The sequence below is a fragment of the Uloborus diversus genome, unplaced genomic scaffold, assembly GCF_026930045.1.
Source record: "Uloborus diversus isolate 005 unplaced genomic scaffold, Udiv.v.3.1 scaffold_114, whole genome shotgun sequence".
NCBI classification, from domain to species: domain Eukaryota; kingdom Metazoa; phylum Arthropoda; class Arachnida; order Araneae; family Uloboridae; genus Uloborus; species Uloborus diversus.
The window spans coordinates 257,323-282,804 of record NW_026557810.1 but is presented as its reverse complement, the minus strand read 5'-3'; the positions used below and the strand labels follow the sequence as shown (position 1 = coordinate 282,804).

The 25,482-nt window shown below is 36.7% G+C and overlaps 8 non-coding genes across 8 annotated transcripts; all 8 read left to right on the top strand.

Annotated features, from left to right (window-relative positions):
• Nucleotides 1-2,440: 2,440 nt before the first annotated feature.
• On the top strand, nt 2,441-2,513 carry Trnag-ucc (transfer RNA glycine (anticodon UCC)). Its single transcript has one exon. It is a non-coding gene; the product is annotated as a tRNA-Gly (tRNA).
• A 1,309-nt stretch (nt 2,514-3,822) lies between these two features.
• Trnag-ucc (transfer RNA glycine (anticodon UCC)) lies at nt 3,823-3,895 on the top strand. Its single transcript has one exon. It is a non-coding gene; the product is annotated as a tRNA-Gly (tRNA).
• Nucleotides 3,896-7,141: 3,246 nt separating this feature from the next.
• On the top strand, nt 7,142-7,214 carry Trnag-ucc (transfer RNA glycine (anticodon UCC)). The gene has a single exon. It is a non-coding gene; the product is annotated as a tRNA-Gly (tRNA).
• Nucleotides 7,215-8,238: 1,024 nt separating this feature from the next.
• Trnag-ucc (transfer RNA glycine (anticodon UCC)) lies at nt 8,239-8,311 on the top strand. Its single transcript has one exon. It is a non-coding gene; the product is annotated as a tRNA-Gly (tRNA).
• A 474-nt stretch (nt 8,312-8,785) lies between these two features.
• Nucleotides 8,786-8,858, top strand: Trnag-ucc (transfer RNA glycine (anticodon UCC)). Its single transcript has one exon. It is a non-coding gene; the product is annotated as a tRNA-Gly (tRNA).
• Nucleotides 8,859-9,618: 760 nt separating this feature from the next.
• Trnag-ucc (transfer RNA glycine (anticodon UCC)) lies at nt 9,619-9,691 on the top strand. The gene has a single exon. It is a non-coding gene; the product is annotated as a tRNA-Gly (tRNA).
• A 1,583-nt stretch (nt 9,692-11,274) lies between these two features.
• Trnag-ucc (transfer RNA glycine (anticodon UCC)) lies at nt 11,275-11,347 on the top strand. The gene has a single exon. It is a non-coding gene; the product is annotated as a tRNA-Gly (tRNA).
• A 1,308-nt stretch (nt 11,348-12,655) lies between these two features.
• On the top strand, nt 12,656-12,728 carry Trnag-ucc (transfer RNA glycine (anticodon UCC)). The gene has a single exon. It is a non-coding gene; the product is annotated as a tRNA-Gly (tRNA).
• Nucleotides 12,729-25,482: the final 12,754 nt, after the last annotated feature.

Sequence of the window (25,482 nt, the reverse complement as noted above, 5' to 3'; positions counted from 1 at the left end):
GGTTCGAGTCCCTGTCGGAACGAAAATCGTCGATGTGTTTTTAATTTTTCGAATTTTTTTTTCTCTTTAAATTCCTTCCTTTTGCGAACATGGATTATTTGAGTAGGGAAGAAAATTCTATGTCAGTTTAATTATTCGACCCGTAGACTTCGAAGTATTTTAATCAGTTATAACCGATGTGCATTTTTTGTTTTTATTATGCTTAAGACTCCTACCGACACAGCTCCGAAAGCCCAATGGCTAGAGCGCTCGACTTCCGATCTAGTGGGCCTGGGTTCGAGTCCCAGTCGGAACGAAAAACGTCAATGTGTTTTTTATTTTTCGAATTCGATTTTTTTTTCTCTTTAAATTCCTTCCTTTTGCGAATATGGATTATTTTCGTAGGGAAGAAAATTCTATGTCAGTTTAATTATTCGAACCGTAGACTTCGAAGTATTTAAATCAGCTACAACCGATGTGCATTTTTTGTTTTTATTATGCTTAAGACTCCGACCGACACAGCTCCTATAGCCCATTGGCTAGATCGCTCGGCTTCAGAGCAAGTGGGCCTGGGTTCGAGTCCCTGTCGGAAAGAAATTCGTCGATGTGTTTTTAATTTTTCGAACTTTTTTTTTCTCTTTAAATTCCTTCCTTTTGCGAACATGGATTATTTGCGTAGGGAAGAAAATTCTATGTCAGTTTAATTATTCGACCCGTAGACTTCGAAGTATTTAAATCAGTTATAACCGATGTGCATTTTTTGTTTTTATTATGCTTAAGACACCGACCGACACAGCTCCAATAGCCCAATGGCTAGAGCGCTCGACTTCCGATCTAGTGGGCCTGGGTTCGAGCCCCAGTCGGAACGGAAAACGTCGATGTGTTTTTTATTTTTCGAATTCGAATTTTTTTTTCTCTTTAAATTCCTTCCTTTTGCTAACATGGATTATTTGCGTAGGGAAGAAAATTCTATTTCAGTTTAATTATTCGACCCGTAGACTTCGAAGTATTTAAATCAGTTATAACCGAGGTGCATTTTTTGTTTTTATTATGCTTAAGACTCCGCCCGGCACAGCTCCTATAGCCCGATGGCTACAGCGCTCGGCTTCCGAAGCAGTGGGCCTGGGTTCGAATCCCTGTCGGAAAGAAAATCGTCGATGTGTTTTTGATTTTACGAATTTTTTTTTCTTTTTAAATTCCTTCCTTTTGCGAACATGGATTATTTGCGTAGGGAACAAAATTCTATGTCAGTTTAATTATTCAACCCGTAGACTTCGAAGTGCTTAAATCAGATATAACCGAGGTGCATTTTTTGTTTTTATTATGCTTAAGATTCCGTCCGACAGAGTTCCGATAGCCCAATGGCTAGATCGCTCGGCTTCCGAGCCAGTGGGCTTGGGTTCGAGTCCCTGTCGGAACGAAACGCGTCGGTGTGTTTTTGATTTTTCGAAACTGAAAATTCTTTTTTTTCTTTTTAAATTCCTTCCTTTTGCGAACATGGATTATTTGCGTAGGGAAGAAAATTCCATGTCAGTTTAATTATTCGACCCGTAGACTTCGAAGTATTTAAATCAGTTTTAACCGAGGTGCATTTTTTGTTTTTATTATGCTTAAGACTTCGACCGACAGAGCTCTGATAGCCCAATGGCTAGATCGCTCGGCTTCCGATCTAGTGGGCCTGGGTTCGAGTCCCAGTCGGAACGAAAAACGTCGATGTGTTTTTGATTTCTCGAAACTGAAAATTCTTTTTTTCTTCTTTTCAAATTCCTTCCTTTTGCGAACATGGATTATTTGCGTAGGGAAGAAAATTCTATGTCAGTTTAATTATTCGACCCGTAGACTTCGAAGTATTTAAATCAGTTATAACCGAGGTGCATTTTTTGTTTTTATTATGCTTAAGACTCCGACCGACACAGTTCCGAAAGCCCAATGGCTAGAGCGCTCGGCTTCCGAACCAGTGGGCCTGGGTTCGAATCCCTGTCGGAACGAAAATCGTCGATGTGTTTTTGATTTTACGAGTTTTTTTTTTCTTTTTAAATTCCTTCCTTTTGCGAACATGTATTATTTGCGTAGGGAAGAAAATTCTATGTCAGTTTAATTATTCGACCCGTAGACTTCGAAGTATTTAAATCAGTTATAACCGAGGTGCATTTTTTGTTTTTATTATGCTTAAGACTCCGCCCGACACAGCTCCTATTGCCCAATGGCTAGATCGCTCGGCTTCGGAGCAAGTGGGCCTGGGTTCGAGTCCCTGTCGGAAAGAAAATCGTCGATGTGTTTTTAATTTTTCGAACTTTTTTTTTCTCTTTAAATTCCTTCCTTTTGCGAACATGGATTATTTGCGTAGGGAAGAAAATTCTATGTCAGTTTAATTATTCGACCCGTAGACTTCGAAGTATTTAAATCAGTTATAACCGATGTGCATTTTTTTTTATTTATGCTTAAGACTCCGACCGACACGGCTCCGATAGCCCAATGGCTAGAGCGCTCGACTTCCGATCTAGTGGGCCTGGGTTCGAGTCCCAGTCGGAACGGAAAACGTCGATGTGTTTTTTATTTTTCGAATTCGATTTTTTTTTCTCTTTAAATTCCTTCCTTTTGCGAACATGTATTATTTGCGTAGGGAAGAAAATTCTATGTCAGTTTAATTATTCGACCCGTAGACTTCGAAGTATTTAAATCCGTTATAACCGAGGTGCATTTTTTGTTTTTATTATGCTTAAGACTCCGACCGACACAGCTCCTATAGCCCGATGGCTAGAGCGCTCGGCTTCCGAACCAGTGGGCCTGGGTTCGAATCCCTGTCGGAAAGAAAATTGTCAATGTGTTTTTGATTTTACGATTTTTTTTTCTTTTTAAATTCCTTCCTTTTGCGAACATGGATTATTTGCGTAGGGAAGAAAATTCTATGTCAGTTTAATTATTCGACCCGTAGAGTTCGAAGTATTTAAATCAGTTTTAACCGAGGTGCATTTTTTGTTTTTATTATGTTTAAGACTCCGACCGACACAGCTCCGCTAGCCCAATGGCTAGAGCGCTCGGCATCCGAGCCAGTGGGCCTGGGTTCGAGTCCCTGACGGAGCGAAAATCGTCGATGTGTTTTTGATTTCTCGAAACTGAAAATTCTTTTTTTTTTTCTTTTTAAATTCCTTCCTTTTGCGAACATGGATTATTTGCGTAGGGAAGAAAATTCTATGTCAGTTTAATTATTCGACCCGTAGACTTCGAAGTATTTAAATCAGTTTTAACCGAGGTGCATTTTTTGTTTTTATTATGCTTAAGACTCCGACCGACATAGTTCCGATAGCCCAATGGCTAGAGCGCTCGGCTTCCGAACCAGTCGGCCTGGGTTCGAATCCCTGTCGGAACGAAAATCGTCGATGTGTTTTTGATTTTACGAATTTTTTTTTCTTTTTAAATTCCTTCCTTTTGCGAACATGGATTATTTGCGTAGGGAAGAAAATTCTATGTCAGTTTATTTATTCGACCCGTAGACTTCGAAGTATTTAAATCAGTTATAACCGAGGTGCATTTTTTGTTTTTATTATGCTTAAGACTCCGACCGACACAGCTCCTATAGCCGAATGGCTAAATCGCTCGGCTTCAGAGCCAGTGGGCCTGGGTTCGAGTCCCTGTCGGAACGAAAATCGTCGATGTGTTTTTAATTTTTCGAATTTTTTTTTCTCTTTAAATTCCTTCCTTTTGCGAACATGGATTATTTGCGTAGGGAAGAAAATTCTATGTCAGTTTAATTATTCGACCCGTAGACTTCGAAGTATTTAAATCAGTTATAACCGATGTGCATTTTTTGTTTGTATTATGCTTAAGACTCCTATCGCCACAGCTCCGATAGCCCAATGGCTAGAGCGCTCGACTTCCGATCTAGTGGGCCTGGGTTCGAGTCCCAGTCGGAACGAAAAACGTCGTTGTGTTTTTTATTTTTCGAATTTTTTTTTCTCTTTAAATTCCTTCCTTTTGTGAACATGGATTATTTTCGTAGGGAAGAAAATTCTATGTCAGTTTAATTATTCGACCCGTAGACTTCGAAGTATTTAAATCAGTTATAACCGAGGTGCATTTTTTGTTTTTATTATGCTTAAGACTCCGACCGACACAGCTCCTATAGCCCAATGGCTAGAGCGCTCGGCTTCCGAACCAGTAGGCCTGGGTTCAAATACCTGTCGGAAAGAAAATCGTCGATGTGTTTTTGATTTTACGAACTTTTTTTTTTCTCTTTAAATTCCTTCCTTTTGCGAACATGGATTATTTGCGTAGGGAAGAAAATTCTATGTCAGTTTAATTATTCGACCCGTAGACTTCGAAGTATTTAAATCAGTGATAACCGAGGTGCATTTTTTGTTTTTATTATGCTTAAGACTCCGACCGACACAGCTCCTATAGCCGAATGGCTAAATCGCTCGGCTTCAGAGCCAGTGGGCCTGGGTTCGAGTCCCTGTCGGAACGAAAATCGTCGATGTGTTTTTAATTTTTCGAATTTTTTTTTCTCTTTAAATTCCTTCCTTTTGCGAACATGGATTATTTGAGTAGGGAAGAAAATTCTATGTCAGTTTAATTATTCGACCCGTAGACTTCGAAGTATTTTAATCAGTTATAACCGATGTGCATTTTTTGTTTTTATTATGCTTAAGACACCGACCGACACAGCTCCGAAAGCCCAATGGCTAGAGCGCTCGACTTCCGATCTAGTGGGCCTGGGTTCGAGTCCCAGTCGGAACGAAAAACGTCAATGTGTTTTTTATTTTTCGAATTCGATTTTTTTTTCTCTTTAAATTCCTTCCTTTTGCGAATATGGATTATTTTCGTAGGGAAGAAAATTCTATGTCAGTTTAATTATTCGAACCGTAGACTTCGAAGTATTTAAATCAGCTACAACCGATGTGCATTTTTTGTTTTTATTATGCTTAAGACTCCGACCGACACAGCTCCTATAGCCCATTGGCTAGATCGCTCGGCTTCAGAGCAAGTGGGCCTGGGTTCGAGTCCCTGTCGGAAAGAAATTCGTCGATGTGTTTTTAATTTTTCGAACTTTTTTTTTCTCTTTAAATTCCTTCCTTTTGCGAACATGGATTATTTGCGTAGGGAAGAAAATTCTATGTTAGTTTAATTATTCGACCCGTAGACTTCGAAGTATTTAAATCAGTTATAACCGATGTGCATTTTTTGTTTTTATTATGCTTAAGACACCGACCGACACAGCTCCAATAGCCCAATGGCTAGAGCGCTCGACTTCCGATCTAGTGGGCCTGGGTTCGAGCCCCAGTCGGAACGGAAAACGTCGATGTGTTTTTTATTTTTCGAATTCGAATTTTTTTTTCTCTTTAAATTCCTTCCTTTTGCTAACATGGATTATTTGCGTAGGGAAGAAAATTCTATGTCAGTTTAATTATTCGACCCGTAGAATTCGAAGTATTTAAATCAGTTATAACCGAGGTGCATTTTTTGTTTTTATTATGCTTAAGACTCCGCCCGGCACAGCTCCTATAGCCCGATGGCTACAGCGCTCGGCTTCCGAAGCAGTGGGCCTGGGTTCGAATCCCTGTCGGAAAGAAAATCGTCGATGTGTTTTTGATTTTACGAATTTTTTTTTCTTTTTAAATTCCTTCCTTTTGCGAACATGGATTATTTGCGTAGGGAACAAAATTCTATGTCAGTTTAATTATTCAACCCGTAGACTTCGAAGTGCTTAAATCAGATATAACCGAGGTGCATTTTTTGTTTTTATTATGCTTAAGATTCCGTCCGACAGAGTTCCGATAGCCCAATGGCTAGATCGCTCGGCTTCCGAGCCAGTGGGCTTGGGTTCGAGTCCCTGTCGGAACGAAACGCGTCGGTGTGTTTTTGATTTTTCGAAACTGAAAATTCTTTTTTTTCTTTTTAAATTCCTTCCTTTTGCGAACATGGATTATTTGCGTAGGGAAGAAAATTCCATGTCAGTTTAATTATTCGACCCGTAGACTTCGAAGTATTTAAATCAGTTTTAACCGAGGTGCATTTTTTGTTTTTATTATGCTTAAGACTTCGACCGACAGAGCTCTGATAGCCCAATGGCTAGATCGCTCGGCTTCCGATCTAGTGGGCCTGGGTTCGAGTCCCAGTCGGAACGAAAAACGTCGATGTGTTTTTGATTTCTCGAAACTGAAAATTCTTTTTTTCTTCTTTTCAAATTCCTTCCTTTTGCGAACATGGATTATTTGCGTAGGGAAGAAAATTCTATGTCAGTTTAATTATTCGACCCGTAGACTTCGAAGTATTTAAATCAGTTATAACCGAGGTGCATTTTTTGTTTTTATTATGCTTAAGATTCCGACCGACAGAACACCGATAGCCCAATGGCTAGAGCGCTCGGCCCCCGATCTAGTGGGCTTGGGTTCGAGTCCTTGTCAGACCGAAAATCGTCGATGTGTTTTTGATTTCTCGAATTCGAAATTTTTTTTTCTTTTTAAATTCCTTCCTTTTGCGAACATGGATTATTTGCGTAGGGAAGAAAATTCTATCTCAGTTTAATGTTTCGACTCGTAGATTTCGAAGTATTTAAATCAGTTATAACCGAGGTGCATTTTTTGTTTTTATTATGCTTAAGACTCCGACCGACACAGTTCCGAAAGCCCAATGGCTAGAGCGCTCGGCTTCCGAACCAGTGGGCCTGGGTTCGAATCCCTGTCGGAACGAAAATCGTCGATGTGTTTTTGATTTTACGAATTTTTTTTTTCTTTTTAAATTCCTTCCTTTTGCGAACATGTATTATTTGCGTAGGGAAGAAAATTCTATGTCAGTTTAATTATTCGACCCGTAGACTTCGAAGTATTTAAATCAGTTATAACCGAGGTGCATTTTTTGTTTTTATTATGCTTAAGACTCCGCCCGACACAGCTCCTATTGCCCAATGGCTAGATCGCTCGGCTTCGGAGCAAGTGGGCCTGGGTTCGAGTCCCTGTCGGAAAGAAAATCGTCGATGTGTTTTTAATTTTTCGAACTTTTTTTTTCTCTTTAAATTCCTTCCTTTTGCGAACATGGATTATTTGCGTAGGGAAGAAAATTCTATGTCAGTTTAATTATTCGACCCGTAGACTTCGAAGTATTTAAATCAGTTATAACCGATGTGCATTTTTTTTTATTTATGCTTAAGACTCCGACCGACACAGCTCCGATAGCCCAATGGCTAGAGCGCTCGACTTCCGATCTAGTGGGCCTGGGTTCGAGTCCCAGTCGGAACGGAAAACGTCGATGTGTTTTTTATTTTTCGAATTCGATTTTTTTTTCTCTTTAAATTCCTTCCTTTTGCGAACATGTATTATTTGCGTAGGGAAGAAAATTCTATGTCAGTTTAATTATTCGACCCGTAGACTTCGAAGTATTTAAATCCGTTATAACCGAGGTGCATTTTTTGTTTTTATTATGCTTAAGACTCCGACCGACACAGCTCCTATAGCCCGATGGCTAGAGCGCTCGGCTTCCGAACCAGTGGGCCTGGGTTCGAATCCCTGTCGGAAAGAAAATTGTCAATGTGTTTTTGATTTTACGATTTTTTTTTTCTTTTTAAATTCCTTCCTTTTGCGAACATGGATTATTTGCGTAGGGAAGAAAATTCTATGTCAGTTTAATTATTCGACCCGTAGACTTCGAAGTATTTAAATCAGTTTTAACCGAGGTGCATTTTTTGTTTTTATTATGCTTAAGACTCCGACCGACATAGTTCCGATAGCCCAATGGCTAGAGCGCTCGGCTTCCGAACCAGTCGGCCTGGGTTCGAATCCCTGTCGGAACGAAAATCGTCGATGTGTTTTTGATTTTACGAATTTTTTTTTCTTTTTAAATTCCTTCCTTTTGCGAACATGGATTATTTGCGTAGGGAAGAAAATTCTATGTCAGTTTATTTATTCGACCCGTAGACTTCGAAGTATTTAAATCAGTTATAACCGAGGTGCATTTTTTGTTTTTATTATGCTTAAGACTCCGGCCGACACAGCTCCTATAGCCGAATGGCTAAATCGCTCGGCTTCAGAGCCAGTGGGCCTGGGTTCGAGTCCCTGTCGGAACGAAAATCGTCGATGTGTTTTTAATTTTTCGAATTTTTTTTTCTCTTTAAATTCCTTCCTTTTGCGAACATGGATTATTTGCGTAGGGAAGAAAATTCTATGTCAGTTTAATTATTCGACCCGTAGACTTCGAAGTATTTAAATCAGTTATAACCGATGTGCATTTTTTGTTTGTATTATGCTTAAGACTCCTATCGCCACAGCTCCGATAGCCCAATGGCTAGAGCGCTCGACTTCCGATCTAGTGGGCCTGGGTTCGAGTCCCAGTCGGAACGAAAAACGTCGTTGTGTTTTTTATTTTTCGAATTTTTTTTTCTCTTTAAATTCCTTCCTTTTGTGAACATGGATTATTTTCGTAGGGAAGAAAATTCTATGTCAGTTTAATTATTCGACCCGTAGACTTCGAAGTATTTAAATCAGTTATAACCGAGGTGCATTTTTTGTTTTTATTATGCTTAAGACTCCGACCGACACAGCTCCTATAGCCCAATGGCTAGAGCGTTCGGCTTCCGAACCAGTAGGCCTGGGTTCGAATACCTGTCGGAAAGAAAATCGTCGATGTGTTTTTGATTTTACGAACTTTTTTTTTCTCTTTAAATTCCTTCCTTTTGCGAACATGGATTATTTGCGTAGGGAAGAAAATTCTATGTCAGTTTAATTATTCGACCCGTAGACTTCGAAGTATTTAAATCAGTTATAACCGATGTGCATTTTTTGTTTTTATTATGCTTAAGACTCCGACCGACACAGCTCCGATAGCCCAATGGCTAGAGCGCTCGACTTCCGATCTAGTGGGCCTGGGTTCGAGTCCCAGTCGGAACGGAAAACGTCGATGTGTTTTTTATTTTTCGAATTCGATTTTTTTTTCTCTTTAAATTCCTTCCTTTTGCGAACATGTATTATTTGCGTAGGGAAGAAAATTCTATGTCAGTTTAATTATTCGACCCGTAGACTTCGAAGTATTTAAATCCGTTATAACCGAGGTGCATTTTTTGTTTTTATTATGCTTAAGACTCCGACCGACACAGCTCCTATAGCCCGATGGCTAGAGCGCTCGGCTTCCGAACCAGTGGGCCTGGGTTCGAATCCCTGTCGGAAAGAAAATTGTCAATGTGTTTTTGATTTTACGATTTTTTTTTCTTTTTAAATTCCTTCCTTTTGCGAACATGGATTATTTGCGTAGGGAAGAAAATTCTATGTCAGTTTAATTATTCGACCCGTAGAGTTCGAAGTATTTAAATCAGTTTTAACCGAGGTGCATTTTTTGTTTTTATTATGTTTAAGACTCCGACCGACACAGCTCCGCTAGCCCAATGGCTAGAGCGCTCGGCATCCGAGCCAGTGGGCCTGGGTTCGAGTCCCTGTCGGAGCGAAAATCGTCGATGTGTTTTTGATTTCTCGAAACTGAAAATTCTTTTTTTTTTCTTTTTAAATTCCTTCCTTTTGCGAACATGGATTATTTGCGTAGGGAAGAAAATTCTATGTCAGTTTAATTATTCGACCCGTAGACTTCGAAGTATTTAAATCAGTTATAACCGATGTGCATTTTTTTTTATTTATGCTTAAGACTCCGACCGACACAGCTCCGATAGCCCAATGGCTAGAGCGCTCGACTTCCGATCTAGTGGGCCTGGGTTCGAGTCCCAGTCGGAACGGAAAACGTCGATGTGTTTTTTATTTTTCGAATTCGATTTTTTTTTCTCTTTAAATTCCTTCCTTTTGCGAACATGTATTATTTGCGTAGGGAAGAAAATTCTATGTCAGTTTAATTATTCGACCCGTAGACTTCGAAGTATTTAAATCCGTTATAACCGAGGTGCATTTTTTGTTTTTATTATGCTTAAGACTCCGACCGACACAGCTCCTATAGCCCGATGGCTAGAGCGCTCGGCTTCCGAACCAGTGGGCCTGGGTTCGAATCCCTGTCGGAAAGAAAATTGTCAATGTGTTTTTGATTTTACGATTTTTTTTTCTTTTTAAATTCCTTCCTTTTGCGAACATGGATTATTTGCGTAGGGAAGAAAATTCTATGTCAGTTTAATTATTCGACCCGTAGAGTTCGAAGTATTTAAATCAGTTTTAACCGAGGTGCATTTTTTGTTTTTATTATGTTTAAGACTCCGACCGACACAGCTCCGCTAGCCCAATGGCTAGAGCGCTCGGCATCCGAGCCAGTGGGCCTGGGTTCGAGTCCCTGACGGAGCGAAAATCGTCGATGTGTTTTTGATTTCTCGAAACTGAAAATTCTTTTTTTTTTTCTTTTTAAATTCCTTCCTTTTGCGAACATGGATTATTTGCGTAGGGAAGAAAATTCTATGTCAGTTTAATTATTCGACCCGTAGACTTCGAAGTATTTAAATCAGTTTTAACCGAGGTGCATTTTTTGTTTTTATTATGCTTAAGACTCCGACCGACATAGTTCCGATAGCCCAATGGCTAGAGCGCTCGGCTTCCGAACCAGTCGGCCTGGGTTCGAATCCCTGTCGGAACGAAAATCGTCGATGTGTTTTTGATTTTACGAATTTTTTTTTCTTTTTAAATTCCTTCCTTTTGCGAACATGGATTATTTGCGTAGGGAAGAAAATTCTATGTCAGTTTATTTATTCGACCCGTAGACTTCGAAGTATTTAAATCAGTTATAACCGAGGTGCATTTTTTGTTTTTATTATGCTTAAGACTCCGGCCGACACAGCTCCTATAGCCGAATGGCTAAATCGCTCGGCTTCAGAGCCAGTGGGCCTGGGTTCGAGTCCCTGTCGGAACGAAAATCGTCGATGTGTTTTTAATTTTTCGAATTTTTTTTTCTCTTTAAATTCCTTCCTTTTGTGAACATGGATTATTTTCGTAGGGAAGAAAATTCTATGTCAGTTTAATTATTCGACCCGTAGACTTCGAAGTATTTAAATCAGTTATAACCGAGGTGCATTTTTTGTTTTTATTATGCTTAAGACTCCGACCGACACAGCTCCTATAGCCCAATGGCTAGAGCGTTCGGCTTCCGAACCAGTAGGCCTGGGTTCGAATACCTGTCGGAAAGAAAATCGTCGATGTGTTTTTGATTTTACGAACTTTTTTTTTCTCTTTAAATTCCTTCCTTTTGCGAACATGGATTATTTGCGTAGGGAAGAAAATTCTATGTCAGTTTAATTATTCGACCCGTAGACTTCGAAGTATTTAAATCAGTTATAACCGATGTGCATTTTTTGTTTTTATTATGCTTAAGACTCCGACCGACACAGCTCCGATAGCCCAATGGCTAGAGCGCTCGACTTCCGATCTAGTGGGCCTGGGTTCGAGTCCCAGTCGGAACGGAAAACGTCGATGTGTTTTTTATTTTTCGAATTCGATTTTTTTTTCTCTTTAAATTCCTTCCTTTTGCGAACATGTATTATTTGCGTAGGGAAGAAAATTCTATGTCAGTTTAATTATTCGACCCGTAGACTTCGAAGTATTTAAATCCGTTATAACCGAGGTGCATTTTTTGTTTTTATTATGCTTAAGACTCCGACCGACACAGCTCCTATAGCCCGATGGCTAGAGCGCTCGGCTTCCGAACCAGTGGGCCTGGGTTCGAATCCCTGTCGGAAAGAAAGTTGTCAATGTGTTTTTGATTTTACGATTTTTTTTTCTTTTTAAATTCCTTCCTTTTGCGAACATGGATTATTTGCGTAGGGAAGAAAATTCTATGTCAGTTTAATTATTCGACCCGTAGAGTTCGAAGTATTTAAATCAGTTTTAACCGAGGTGCATTTTTTGTTTTTATTATGTTTAAGACTCCGACCGACACAGCTCCGCTAGCCCAATGGCTAGAGCGCTCGGCATCCGAGCCAGTGGGCCTGGGTTCGAGTCCCTGTCGGAGCGAAAATCGTCGATGTGTTTTTGATTTCTCGAAACTGAAAATTCTTTTTTTTTTCTTTTTAAATTCCTTCCTTTTGCGAACATGGATTATTTGCGTAGGGAAGAAAATTCTATGTCAGTTTAATTATTCGACCCGTAGACTTCGAAGTATTTAAATCAGTTTTAACCGAGGTGCATTTTTTGTTTTTATTATGCTTAAGACTCCGACCGACATAGTTCCGATAGCCCAATGGCTAGAGCGCTCGGCTTCCGAACCAGTCGGCCTGGGTTCGAATCCCTGTCGGAACGGAAATCGTCGATGTGTTTTTGATTTTACGAATTTTTTTTTCTTTTTAAATTCCTTCCTTTTGCGAACATGGATTATTTGCGTAGGGAAGAAAATTCTATGTCAGTTTATTTATTCGACCCGTAGACTTCGAAGTATTTAAATCAGTTATAACCGAGGTGCATTTTTTGTTTTTATTATGCTTAAGACTCCGACCGACACAGCTCCTATAGCCGAATGGCTAAATCGCTCGGCTTCAGAGCCAGTGGGCCTGGGTTCGAGTCCCTGTCGGAACGAAAATCGTCGATGTGTTTTTAATTTTTCGAATTTTTTTTTCTCTTTAAATTCCTTCCTTTTGCGAACATGGATTATTTGCGTAGGGAAGAAAATTCTATGTCAGTTTAATTATTCGACCCGTAGACTTCGAAGTATTTAAATCAGTTTTAACCGATGTGCATTTTTTGTTTGTATTATGCTTAAGACTCCTACCGCCACAGCTCCGATAGCCCAATGGCTAGAGCGCTCGACTTCCGATCTAGTGGGCCTGGGTTCGAGTCCCAGTCGGAACGAAAAACGTCGATGTGTTTTTTATTTTTCGAATTTTTTTTTCTCTTTAAATTCCTTCCTTTTGTGAACATGGATTATTTTCGTAGGGAAGAAAATTCTATGTCAGTTTAATTATTCGACCCGTAGACTTCGAAGTATTTAAATCAGTTATAACCGAGGTGCATTTTTTGTTTTTATTATGCTTAAGACTCCGACCGACACAGCTCCTATAGCCCAATGGCTAGAGCGTTCGGCTTCCGAACCAGTAGGCCTGGGTTCGAATACCTGTCGGAAAGAAAATCGTCGATGTGTTTTTGATTTTACGAACTTTTTTTTTCTCTTTAAATTCCTTCCTTTTGCGAACATGGATTATTTGCGTAGGGAAGAAAATTCTATGTCAGTTTAATTATTCGACCCGTAGACTTCGAAGTATTTAAATCAGTTATAACCGATGTGCATTTTTTGTTTTTATTATGCTTAAGACTCCGACCGACACAGCTCCGATAGCCCAATGGCTAGAGCGTTCGACTTCCGAACCAGAGGGCCTGGGTTCGAATCCCTGTCGGAACGAAAATCGTCGATGTGTTTTTGATTTTACGATTTTTTTTTTCTTTTTAAATTCCTTCCTTTTGCGAACTTGGATAATTTGCGTAGGGAAGAAAATTCTATGTCAGTTTAATTATTCGACACGTAGACTTCGAAGTATTTAAATCAGTTATAACCGAGGTGCATTTTTTGTTTTTATTATGCTTAAGACTCCAACCGACACAGCTCCTATAGCCCATTGGCTAGATCGCTCGGCTTCAGAGCAAGTGGGCCTGGGTTCGAGTCCCTGTCGGAAAGAAATTCGTCGATGTGTTTTTAATTTTTCGAACTTTTTTTTTCTCTTTAAATTCCTTCCTTTTGCGAACATGGATTATTTGCGTAGGGAAGAAAATTCTATGTCAGTTTAATTATTCGACCCGTAGACTTCGAAGTATTTAAATCAGTTTTAACCGAGGTGCATTTTTTGTTTTTATTATGTTTAAGACTCCGATCGACACAGCTCCGCTAGCCCAATGGCTAGAGCGCTCGGCATCCGAGCCAGTGGGCCTGGGTTCGAGTCCCTGTCGGAGCGAAAATCGTCGATGTGTTTTTGATTTCTCGAAACTGAAAATTCTTTTTTTTTTCTTTTTAAATTCCTTCCTTTTGCGAACATGGATTATTTGCGTAAGGAAGAAAATTCTATGTCAGTTTAATTATTCGACCCGTAGACTTCGTAGTATTTAAATCAGTTTTAACCGAGGTGCATTTTTTGTTTTTACTATGCTTAAGACTCCGACCGACATAGTTCCGATAGCCGAATGGCTAGAGCGCTCGGCTTCCGAACCAGTGGGCCTGGGTTCGAATCCCTGTCGGAACGAAAATCGTCGATGTGTTTTTGATTTTACGAATTTTTTTTTCTTTTTAAATTCCTTCCTTTTGCGAACATGGATTATTTGCGTAGGGAAGAAAATTCTATGTCAGTTTAATTATTCGACCCGTAGACTTCGAAGTATTTAAATCAGTTATAACCGAGGTGCATTTTTTGATTTTATTATGCTTAAGACTCCGACCGGCACAGCTCCTATAGCCGAATGGCTAAATCGCTCGGCTTTAGAGCCAGTGGGCCTGGGTTCGAGTCCCTGTCGGAACGAAAATCGTCGATGTGTTTTTAATTAATCGAATTTTTTTTTCTCTTTAAATTCCTTCCTTTTGCGAACATGGATTATTTGCGTAGGGAAGAAAATTCTATGTCAGTTTAATTATTCGACCCGTAGACTTCGAAGTATTTTAATCAGTTACAACCGATGTGCATTTTTTGTTTTTATTATGCTTAAGACTCCTACCGACACAGCTCCGATAGCCCAATGGCTAGAGCGCTCGACTTCCGAGCCAGTGGGCCTGGGTTCGAGTCCCAGTCGGAACGAAAAACGTCGATGTGTTTTTGATTTCTCGAAACTGAAAATTCTTTTTTTTTTTCTTTTTAAATTCCTTCCTTTTGCGAACATGGATTATTTGCGTAGGGAAGAAAATTCTATGTCCGTTTAATTATTCGACCCGTAGACTTCGAAGTATTTAAATCAGTTATAACCGAGGTGCATTTTTTGTTTTTATTATGCTTAAGACTCCGACCGACACAGCTCCTATAGCCCGATGGCTAGAGCGCGCGGCTTCCGAGCCAGTGGGCCTGGGTTCGAATCCCTGTCGGAAAGAAAATTGTCAATGTGTTTTTGATTTTACGAATTTTTTTTTCTTTTTAAATTCCTTCCTTTTGCGAACATGGATTATTTGCGTAGGGAAGAAAATTCTATGTCAGTTTAATTATTCGACCCGTAGACTTCGAAGTATTTAAATCAGTTATAACCGAGGTGCATTTTTTGTTTTTATTATGCTTAAGACTCCGACCGACACAGCTCCTATAGCCCAATGGCTAGAGCGCTCGGCTCCCGAACTAGTGGGCTTGGGTGCGAGTCCCTGTCAGACCGAAAATCGTCGATGTGTTTTTGATTTCTCGAATTCGAATTTTTTTTTTCTCTTTAAATTCCTTCCTTTTGCGAACATGGATTATTTGCGTAGGGAAGAAAATTCTATCTCAGTTTAATGTTTCGACTCGTAGACATCGAAGTATTTAAATCAGTTATAACCGAGGTGCATTTTTTGTTTTTATTATGCTTAAGACTCCGGCCGACACAGTTCCGAAAGCCCAATGGCTAGAGCGCTCGGCTTCTGAACCAGAGGGCCTGGGTTCGAGTCCCTGTCGGAACGAATATCGTCGATGTGTTTTTTATTTTTCGAATTTTTTTTTCTTTTTAAATTCCTTCCTTTTGCGAACATGGATTATTTCCGTAGGGAAGAAAATTCTATGTCAGTTTAATTATTCGACCTGTAGACTTCAAAGTATTTAAATCAGTTATAACCGAGGTGCATTTTTTGTTTTTATTATGCTTAAGACTCCGACCGACACAGCTCCGCTAGCCCAATGGCTAGAGCGCTCGGTTTCCGAGCCAGTGGGCCTGGGTTCGAGTCCCAGTCGGAACGAAAAACGTCGATGTGTTTTTGATTTCTCGAAACTGAAAATTCTTTTTTTTTTTCTTTTTAAATTCCTTCCTTTTGCGAACATGGATTATTTGCGTAGGGAAGAAAATTCTATGTCAGTTTAATTATTCGACCCGTAGACTTCGAAGTATTTAATTCAGTTATAACCGAGGTGCATTTTTTGTTTTTATTATGCTTAAGACTCCGACCGACACAGCTCCTATAGCCCGATGGCTAGAGCGCTCGGCTTCCGAACCAATGGGCCTGGGTTCGAATCCCTGTCGGAAAGAAAATTGTCGATGTGTTTTTGATTTTACGAATTTTTTTTTTTCTTTTTAAATTCCTTCCTTTTGCGAACATGGATTATTTGCGTAGGGAAGAAAATTCTATGTCAGTTTAATTATTCGACCCGTAGACTTCGAAGTATTTAAATCAGTTATAACCGAGGTGCATTTTTTGTTTTTATTATGCTTAACTGAAAATTCTTTTTTTTTCTCTCTTTTTATATTCCTTCCTTTTACGACCATTGGCCTTTCAAGCAAGTAGCCCTAGGTTCGAGTCCAGTCGGCACGGAAATCTTCGATGTATATTTCGATTTTCTAATTTTAAATTTTTTTTTTAATTCTTTCTTTTGCGAATGTTAATTATTTATGTAGGGAAGAAAATTCTGGGTCAGTTTAATTATTCGACCTGAAGATTTCAAAATTTTAAATTTATAATAACCAAGGTGCATTTTTTGTTTTTATTATGTTTTAGACTCTAACGAACACAGGTCCGATAGCCTAATTATCTAGAGCGTTGGGCATACAAGTGAGTGGGCCTAGGTCCGAGTCCCAGTCGGAACGAGAATCTTCCATGTATACTTTTATTTTCTAATTTAAATATTATTATTTTTTTTACAAATTCTTTCTTTTGCGAAGATTCATTATTTATGTAGGGAAAACAATTCTGAGTCAGTTTATTTATTCGACCTGCAGATTTCAAAGTTTTAATTCAATCATAACCAAGGAGCATTTTTTGTTTTTGTTATACTTAAGACTCCGACGATCACAGCTGCGGTAGCCTAATGGCTAGAGCGTCGGGCTTCCAAGCGAGTGCCCCTAGGTTCGAGTCTCGGTCGAAATGGAAACTTTAAATAGATATTTTTATTTTCTAATTTGAAAATACTTTTTTTTTTTTTTTTTTCAGGTTCTTTCTTTTGCAAATATTGATTATTTATGTAAGAAAGAAAATTCTGAATCAGTTTAATTATTCAAACTGCAGATTTCAAAGTTTTAAATCAATAATAACCAAGATGCATTTTGTGTTTTTATTATACTTAAGACTTCAATCGCCAGAGCGCCGATGGCCTAATGGCTAGAGCGTTGGGCTTTCAAGCAAGTAGCCCTAGGTTCGAGTCCCAGTCGGAACGGCAATCTTCGATGCATATTTCTATTTTCTAATTTGAAAATTCTTTTTTTTTTTTAATTCTTTCTTTTGCGAATGTTGATTATTTATGTAGAAAAATCTGAGATCTTATGAAGAAAATTCTGAGTTTAATTATTCGACCTGTAGATTTCAAAATTTTAAATCTATAATAACCAAGGTGCATTTTTTGTTTTTATGTTTCAGAGGAACACAGCTCCGATACCTTAATGGCTAGAGCGTTGGGCTTCCAAGCGTGTGGCCCTGCGTTTGAGTCCCAGCCGGAACGAAGACCTTAAATGTATATTTTAAATGCATTCTAATTTGAAAATTCTTTTTTTTTAACACGGCATGAGAGTTAGAGGTCCTTGTTTCGAATTTCAAATTCGGGTTAATGTAAGTGTCCTTTCGATACTTTCTTTATAAAAAAATGAAAATCCCTTTTTCTTCGACATTAATACTTTACGTACGGAAGAAAGTTCTCGTCTGATTTAATTATGCGGCCTTTTGATTGTATTGCAATAAAATCAGTTATATGAATTTGATAATGTTTTTTTTTTTATTTTCATGCTTAAGTCCCCGGTTTTCGAAGTCGGAATAGCTCAGTGGTTATCGCGTTTGGCATGAGAGCTGGAGCTCAACTTTAGCAGGCTTGACAACCTGTTAAAGTTGACCACTAAAGTAGTGCACCGCAAGTGGTCAACTTACACAGGTTTCACTATATATATATATATATATATATATATATATATATATATATATGATATCTGTAAACTTCTAATAACAACAGAAACAAAATTTTGAATTTCATATTACACCTTTATTTGATTATACACATAGCGAATCATGGATGCAACTCGACATTTTTTTACATTTAGGGTCGATTGTTGACTTCTTTCCTTTTTTGGTCTTTTTTTTTTGACTCTCGGCTTGGGTTCATATTGCAAAAGTACCTAGAAATATAAAATCAAAGCATTAAGTTTTTTGACTAAAATAGTACTTTATAAGATGATATATACAGTATAATACAGCATTTCTCAACTGTTTTTAACACACGGATTATCAAAAACCTTAGCAAGAATAACTTTTACGCAGTCGAGAAAAAATGGCAACATATCTCTCTTCAATGATTTTACTTATCTTAATTAAAACTGAGCTCACATCAGATGTTAAACTTCAAATTTAAAAATGATTTTGAATTGCTTAAAAATGCTTTAGAGCTGCACCGAATATTTAAGTGATATTTGGTATACTGCATATTTGGCAGACAAACCGAATAGTATTTATTTCGACCGAGCACTACAATATTCTGCAACCGAATAGTAATTACATTTAAATATTAGATAATTAGTAAACAAACTTATTCTTTTAAAACATTGAAAGAAAGTTACAATACGGTACTACAATACAAAATTAATTCAAATTGTTTTTTATTAATGTTATTGCACTCAGTGATCTTAAAGTAAGGGTTAACATTGTATTTAGGGATTGCAACACCGGACTTAAAATTCAATACCGGTATTCGGTAATTTTAAAACGTGATACCAGAATACCGGTTTTAATACCGGTATTTGCAATTTCTCAAAAAATGCATGAAAACTTTTTTTTTTGCCTTTATTTCATAACTCTGTAGAAAAATTGTGTTATTTCTGAAAACGCTTTGTGAACAAATTGTAAAAGGAAGGAACAAATGACATAATAAAAATCAATAATGGTAGAAAACGTGATGCATCTATTGAATTGTCTCGAAGCATAGATTTTGCATAGATTGTCTCATTTAGCGTTCAACTATCCAAAAACTCAGAATACTCATTCTGTATTCACGCAGGTCGGTTAACAATACGCGATACGCCTCCGCTAATAGTCTAGAAGTCCTTCATTTTCAAATAACTCGGTCTCTTGCGTGTTTAAAAAAAAAAAAAAAAAATTGTGTGTGCACGTTTGTGTATGTTTTTCTTTCTTTTTTTTGTGTATGTGTGTTTTTATTAAATATTTTTTTTTTTAGATTTATAGATAGTTGTTATTTTTTCCCCGAGCGACGATACTTTTCCAATATTTCCATTACCACTTGAGCAGGAGAGGTTTGTGTTTGATTTTTATTAATAGCCATTTGTTTAGAAATTTAGGATAAACTTGACCTGATTTAATATTGTTAGTTTCTCTTACTCGTTTTCACGTTCTTTTCAAAATTCTTTACAATTACAATTATGCTCATATCTGATGTAATTTCTAAATATTTTTTGCCAAGAAGAAAGCGAGACATGACAACAAGCCAATACTTTTGGCAGCAAATTGCCATTTGTTTACTAACAAGAAAAGTTTTTTTTTTCCTCCAAAGTTCAGTACAGTTGAGACAAATATTTCAAAAATATATCATAAAGTATTACTGCAATTGATGGTGGAACTTCATTATTCGTAGAACACATACATTCGAAATTGTTTTGTTCTTAAAAGAGAAAGTGAGTAATCAGGGAAATAGAAAATGAAAAACATTGTGCACAAAACGCTACTTTAGTTTAATGATATTCCAACAGTTAGTTCGTGATTTTAAAGTAAAATTTTTACATTAATAGAGTGATTTTGGTTATGTATCATGCTAACAGAAATGTACTACATTTAAAATATAAGTAGATAGGGTCTGGTGGGGGAAAGTGGTCAATAGAATAAAGTGGTCATACATCAAATAAATGGTTATAGCTTGAAAATAAATGTTCGAACGAGAGTGAAAATTTTACTTTTGAGTAGGGCAGTTAGAAACTACATTTTGAATACAAAATTTTACAGCTTGCAATATTTTATTTGATAAAAAAAATTGTGTGAAAATGAAAAATTTCAAAACACAAATACCTCTATTAACTTCCTTGGGAAATTTTGTTTGTTAGAATTATGAACAGATTGACTGCACGGGAAGCTTCCTGCATGTCTCAAGAACTCTTACTCATTAGCTGAATGTATCATAGATAATTTTTTATTGCAATTTAAGTAAGATGGGGTAAAGTGGTCAAGTAGACGTATTCACATAAATGCACCGATAAATACGTATATGGATATCTGCAAGTGTTTTGTATCTATACAGATATACAGTCAACTATACACGTATACTGTCGATTTTACTTGTATATATACGAACACTTATATACTCAGGTAGACACGTATATATACGTACCTACTGGTGTAGACACTTATATACAAGAATGTGATATACAAGTATACACAAGAGTTTGAACTCTTAGGAAACTTATTAAAAGGTATTAGAGGAGAGGATAAGAAGCAAGAGAGAAGAAATACGAGGAGCATATGTTCATAAAACAAATGCTGACGCGCTACATGCACACCAAGTCAGAAACTGATTTATACAAAACAGGTCAAAAATTTATAAATCAAAGACAATTTTACACATCATTTTAGGTCTTAAAGGTTTAAAGCGATTGATGAAATTTGTGACCTGCAGCTGTAATATATGCGTCGCAATCACAAAGCAATAAATCACAAAGCAAGCTGTTACAATAGACTTTTGAAAAACTTTCATCAATCGCTGGGCCTATGTTGAGATGTGTGTATTAGAGCTACTACTGGCTGCAACTTTTAACAACTGCTTTATATATATTTCTTAAAACTAAAATGTTGGGTAAAATAATGTTTGTGCAACAATTTGTGACCTGTTTTACATCCATATACTGGTGCATACACGTAAATGTACGCATATACGCTTATACATACGTATATACTCATGCTTCCATATATATATATATATACGTGAGTAGACACGTACAAACATGCACTGGATGTATCCAGGAATGAACTTGTACGTACTCATTTGTGTATGTATGTACATTGTACACTTATATATGCGTGTATACGTATGCTATACAGGTACATACTCAGGTATGCATTTATATATTTGAAATACAAGTGCATACACGCATATCGTGTTCGTTTATATACTCGTATATACACGTGACTCGTATACACTCCTGTAGGTAATCACGTATAAAACCTTATATACTCGTGTATACACATGCTTACTTGAGTAGGCATGTGCATGCATATATCTGATTTACACATGTATCTACTCCTACATGAATGTGTTTGGTCATGTTTACACGATACGTATATACTCGTGCATATATTGTAACTCTAAAAGTAAAACCCAAATATACTAATCGCAACTAATATAAATCAGAAATAGTTTTTTATTAATCATTTAAAAAGATACTTTGCAAATGAAATATGATAAAAAAAGAAATTTATCTTGTTCTGTCTGATGTATAATACTGCTTCCTAAACAAAATACTTTTCTGATTCTAACATTTAATTTGCGAAAGAAATTTTTAAATGATTAATAAAAGCTATTTTCGACTTATAACAATTGCAAAATCCCTTCAAGTCGGTCGTCACAGCATTCACCATTCTTTTTTTATTGTTGAACGAGATTTTCTCGCTAACAACAAATTGGATTAAAAGCTCATTTTTCCACGCTTTTCTGAAATAACACCATTGAAAAGAAAAACTATTCTTATAGGAAAAATATGTTCTTTCTCATGGTACCAACGAAAAGAAGATGCAAGGTGACAAACTTGAGCAACAGGGCATTAAAAACATGCCACTTTGCATGTGATTTTTTAATAGCCCCTCTGGATGCCATTATCTTCTAGAAAATCAATATTCACGATCTGCAACTATAACCCATTCAAAACATGCTTATTGACAATAGAATGACAAAGTTCGAGCATTTGAATCATTTTTGTTTAGAATTATGACATTTTAAAATCCAGGAAAAAGTATCTCTGCTGCTTTTTGTCAAGGTTTTGCATACGTGCTACACATAAGTTAGTTAACTAAAATTCACAAAAATACTAGAACGTATTGAAAACGAAAAGGACTTTAAACTCCTAAAATTTTAGGCTTGCACTGGTATAAAATTTGTCGCCAAGGTGGCGACAAAACATGGCGACCAAAAGACTGATGATATATCGCCAAGTGTCCAACAAATCATAACACCACTTGAGTTTACATCGAAATTAACAATGATTTCCTCACCAAAAGGGGCAAAAGACCCCATTAAGAACATCCGAATGCAACCAAAAAGAAAGGTGCTCAACTAGCCCCCGCTAGGAATCTACGTACCAAATTTCAACTTTCTAGGACATACCGTTTTTGAGTTATGCAAGATACATACGCACATACACACATACGCACATACATACGTACGTCATAAGAAAATTCGTTGTTATTAACTCGGGGGTCGTCAAAATGGATATTTCGGGTGTCTGTACGTTCCTAGGCATATATCCACTTGTGGTCGGGTCGAAAAATAACTTAACATTCATTCGGGGGTGAGAAAAATGGAAATTAGGGCCGGTTTTTGAGTGAAATTTTTTTCGCGAATACAATACTTCCTTTTTTGTAAAAGGAAGTAAAAAACGAAACAAAGAACAGAACTTATTGAATCAATAAATCAGATTAAAAAAAACTCGCCTTTGAATTGACTCCAAAGTAGAGTTCGCCGAAGTAGGATCCAAAATACGGTCAGAGGAGTTTCCTCACACTTCTCCCCCATCAATGGATAGTATAAATGGCTCTCCACTGCACAGGTCTATTCCTGTAATAAGATATTATAAGATATGAGTAAAAATATAGAATAAGAGATGCACAATATACTGAATATTCCAGGAGAATTTGGCATGCCAGAAACATTGGGTTAAAATATCAACCGAATGTATGGTAGATTGAGTTAGTAAAATTTGCTTTTGTAACATGCTGAGTGAATATTCATGTGATAATTTGTTCGAACTGTAATTACCGAAAATGTAACACTTGAATAGTAACAGGTTGGGGTAAAAACCTCCTGGAATTACCATCCATTAGGGAAAAACGGAAAATTTTGATATTTCTGGTGCAGAATAATTTATTCAGGAATTTGCAATATTTACATTCCAACTACTTTTTGTTTACTCATTAAGCATTGATGTGCAGCTTTATCCCACATGAAAAAACTAAATATGATAACCTAAAGTAAGATACTTTACGATAATTTAATTTCCCTATGCACCAAAGTATTATTTACTGCTTTCCTCTCTAGATTTGTTATGTATATTCAAGATAGAAATCAATACCCTTAGGAAGCAGGAAATTTTTGTTAAAATTTTAAAATGTTTTTATTTGATAGACGTAATATAGTCAACTCTCAATAACACCGACCCAAGGGACCGACCGGCTAAATCGCTCGAGTTATGGCAAGTTTCCGAAAAAGTCGCAAGTGTTTGAGACCTGATGAAAGCTTCCAGATAAAGGAATATCCGAGTTATCGAGATTCAACTGTATATGTACATAGTAAATAAATGAGTGTAGCTCTAAAATAAAAGAAAAGCATTTTCCAGTTTAAATTCTCGCAATAAACAAATAAGTTTATTTCTATGAAAAAAAATCATTGAATGAATTTCAAAAATCCACTAAATTTAAACATAAATGTTTAATGATGCTTAAAATAATTTGAATGGTTTTCAACGAAAATACCTGCTAATTTGTTCAATGAATTTAAATTTTTTGCCCATATTTGATATTGAAAAGAAAGAGTAATATTTTCTGCATATATATTTTTAAATAATAAACATGATTTTTTTGTTCTAAAAAAATATAACTTGTAGACTACACTTTTATTCATAAAAAATATATTATTTCTAGCATTTACAAAAAGAAAAAGGAAAACCAGGTTTTTTGCCTCCTCTAAATTTCAGGAAATTTGCATCTTTACAACTCGATACACTGCAAAAACAAAAAATTAATGTTTCAATCATTTATATCTTCAAGGAAAAAAAACAATGGAACATTTACTAAAACTTGTGACACAGAAAAAAAAGTATAAAAACTAATGGAGGGCATAACTGCAAAAGCAGGTATCTCCAATTTCAATTTCTTCGCAAATGCAGTTTCTTCTTTGTTCAGTACTAGCTGCATTATCCGGCTTTGCACGGTCCAACTCGAAAAAAAAAATATTTTGTCAAATGACGCCTGTTCAACAATCAATTTTAATGGGAGAAAAAATACTACGAAATTTCCAGTCAAAATAATCATTTTCAAAGAAAGAAAACGCAAATCAAAAGTTTCCGAAAAAAATAAAAGCAACCCTCCATGAACACAAATAAAATCTTTAAAAAAGAAAGATAAATCACCAAATAAAAATCAAAAGGGGAAATTTTTACCTCAAAACAAAAAAAAAATTTTATTCAGTCACAGCCGGGGAAAAAAAAGTGTCAACCTTCTGAACGCTAATTTAAAATAAGATCGCGCAGAAGATAATTTTCCGATTTAAAATTTCTGTTCCATCAGAATTAGCAGTGCGTTTTAATTTCCTCCCAGTGGTTTTACAGCAATTTTTTTCTGAAATTCGAAGGAAATGAATAAACTCTGCGGGTGTTTTTCGCGGACTTTCGAATGGGACTTGAATCGAAGAAATCGGATATTTATTTCGGGTAGAAAGAGTCTTTTCGGTCACAATTTTTGTTTCCCAAACCTAAAATGGAAATAAACATGACAATGGATTATGTCATCTGTAGAAAAACTTATCTGGTTTTAGTAATGCAGAATATAGAATGAATACTCACATGTGGCACATCACATTCTTGCCCCGAGTCCTTCAATTGTATTTTGTTACTTTTACCAGCCGCTCATAAAAAATTGGTTCCTTACCACCGTAAAAACGTTTAATATTTTTTTTATAAATTTTTGCTTTCGTAATGTTGTTTTATTACCTTATAGTAACTTAATCATTACAGTAGCAAATAATGTACAAATAGTTCGTGCTTAAAAACTAAAGAAATTATTACTTACCACACAATAAAGCAGGGAGTAGCTGAAAATTCATTTTTGCTTCAGCAACAGATGTTGAAATTGAAACCTGAAAAGAAATTTAAAGTATATAGTACTTGCGTTTCAATTAGACTGCTTGACAGATGTAATGCTTATTTTAACATCCAAAACAGTTTCGGAACTGAATCCGTCAAAAGCAGAAGCATTGTCCAAACTTAGACCAAAGTAGAGACTTCCTCTTGAACCAAAAACTGAAACCCATTTTTTCCCCATGTGTTTCGAGATACGTTTGAAATATTTAAGGGGCCATCAATTTCATACCCCCTTACTTTTCAGACCTCGGAATGGCCTGCACATATGCGTCTAGGGGGCAAAGTAGATAATAAGGGAAAGGTAGATAATAAAGGAAGTTTTTATTTGTCTTTTGTTCATTAAACCCACTTAGAAGTTCATAATACGTAACACAAATGTATAATTGTTTCTAAAAATTGTTTTTCACAGAACGTT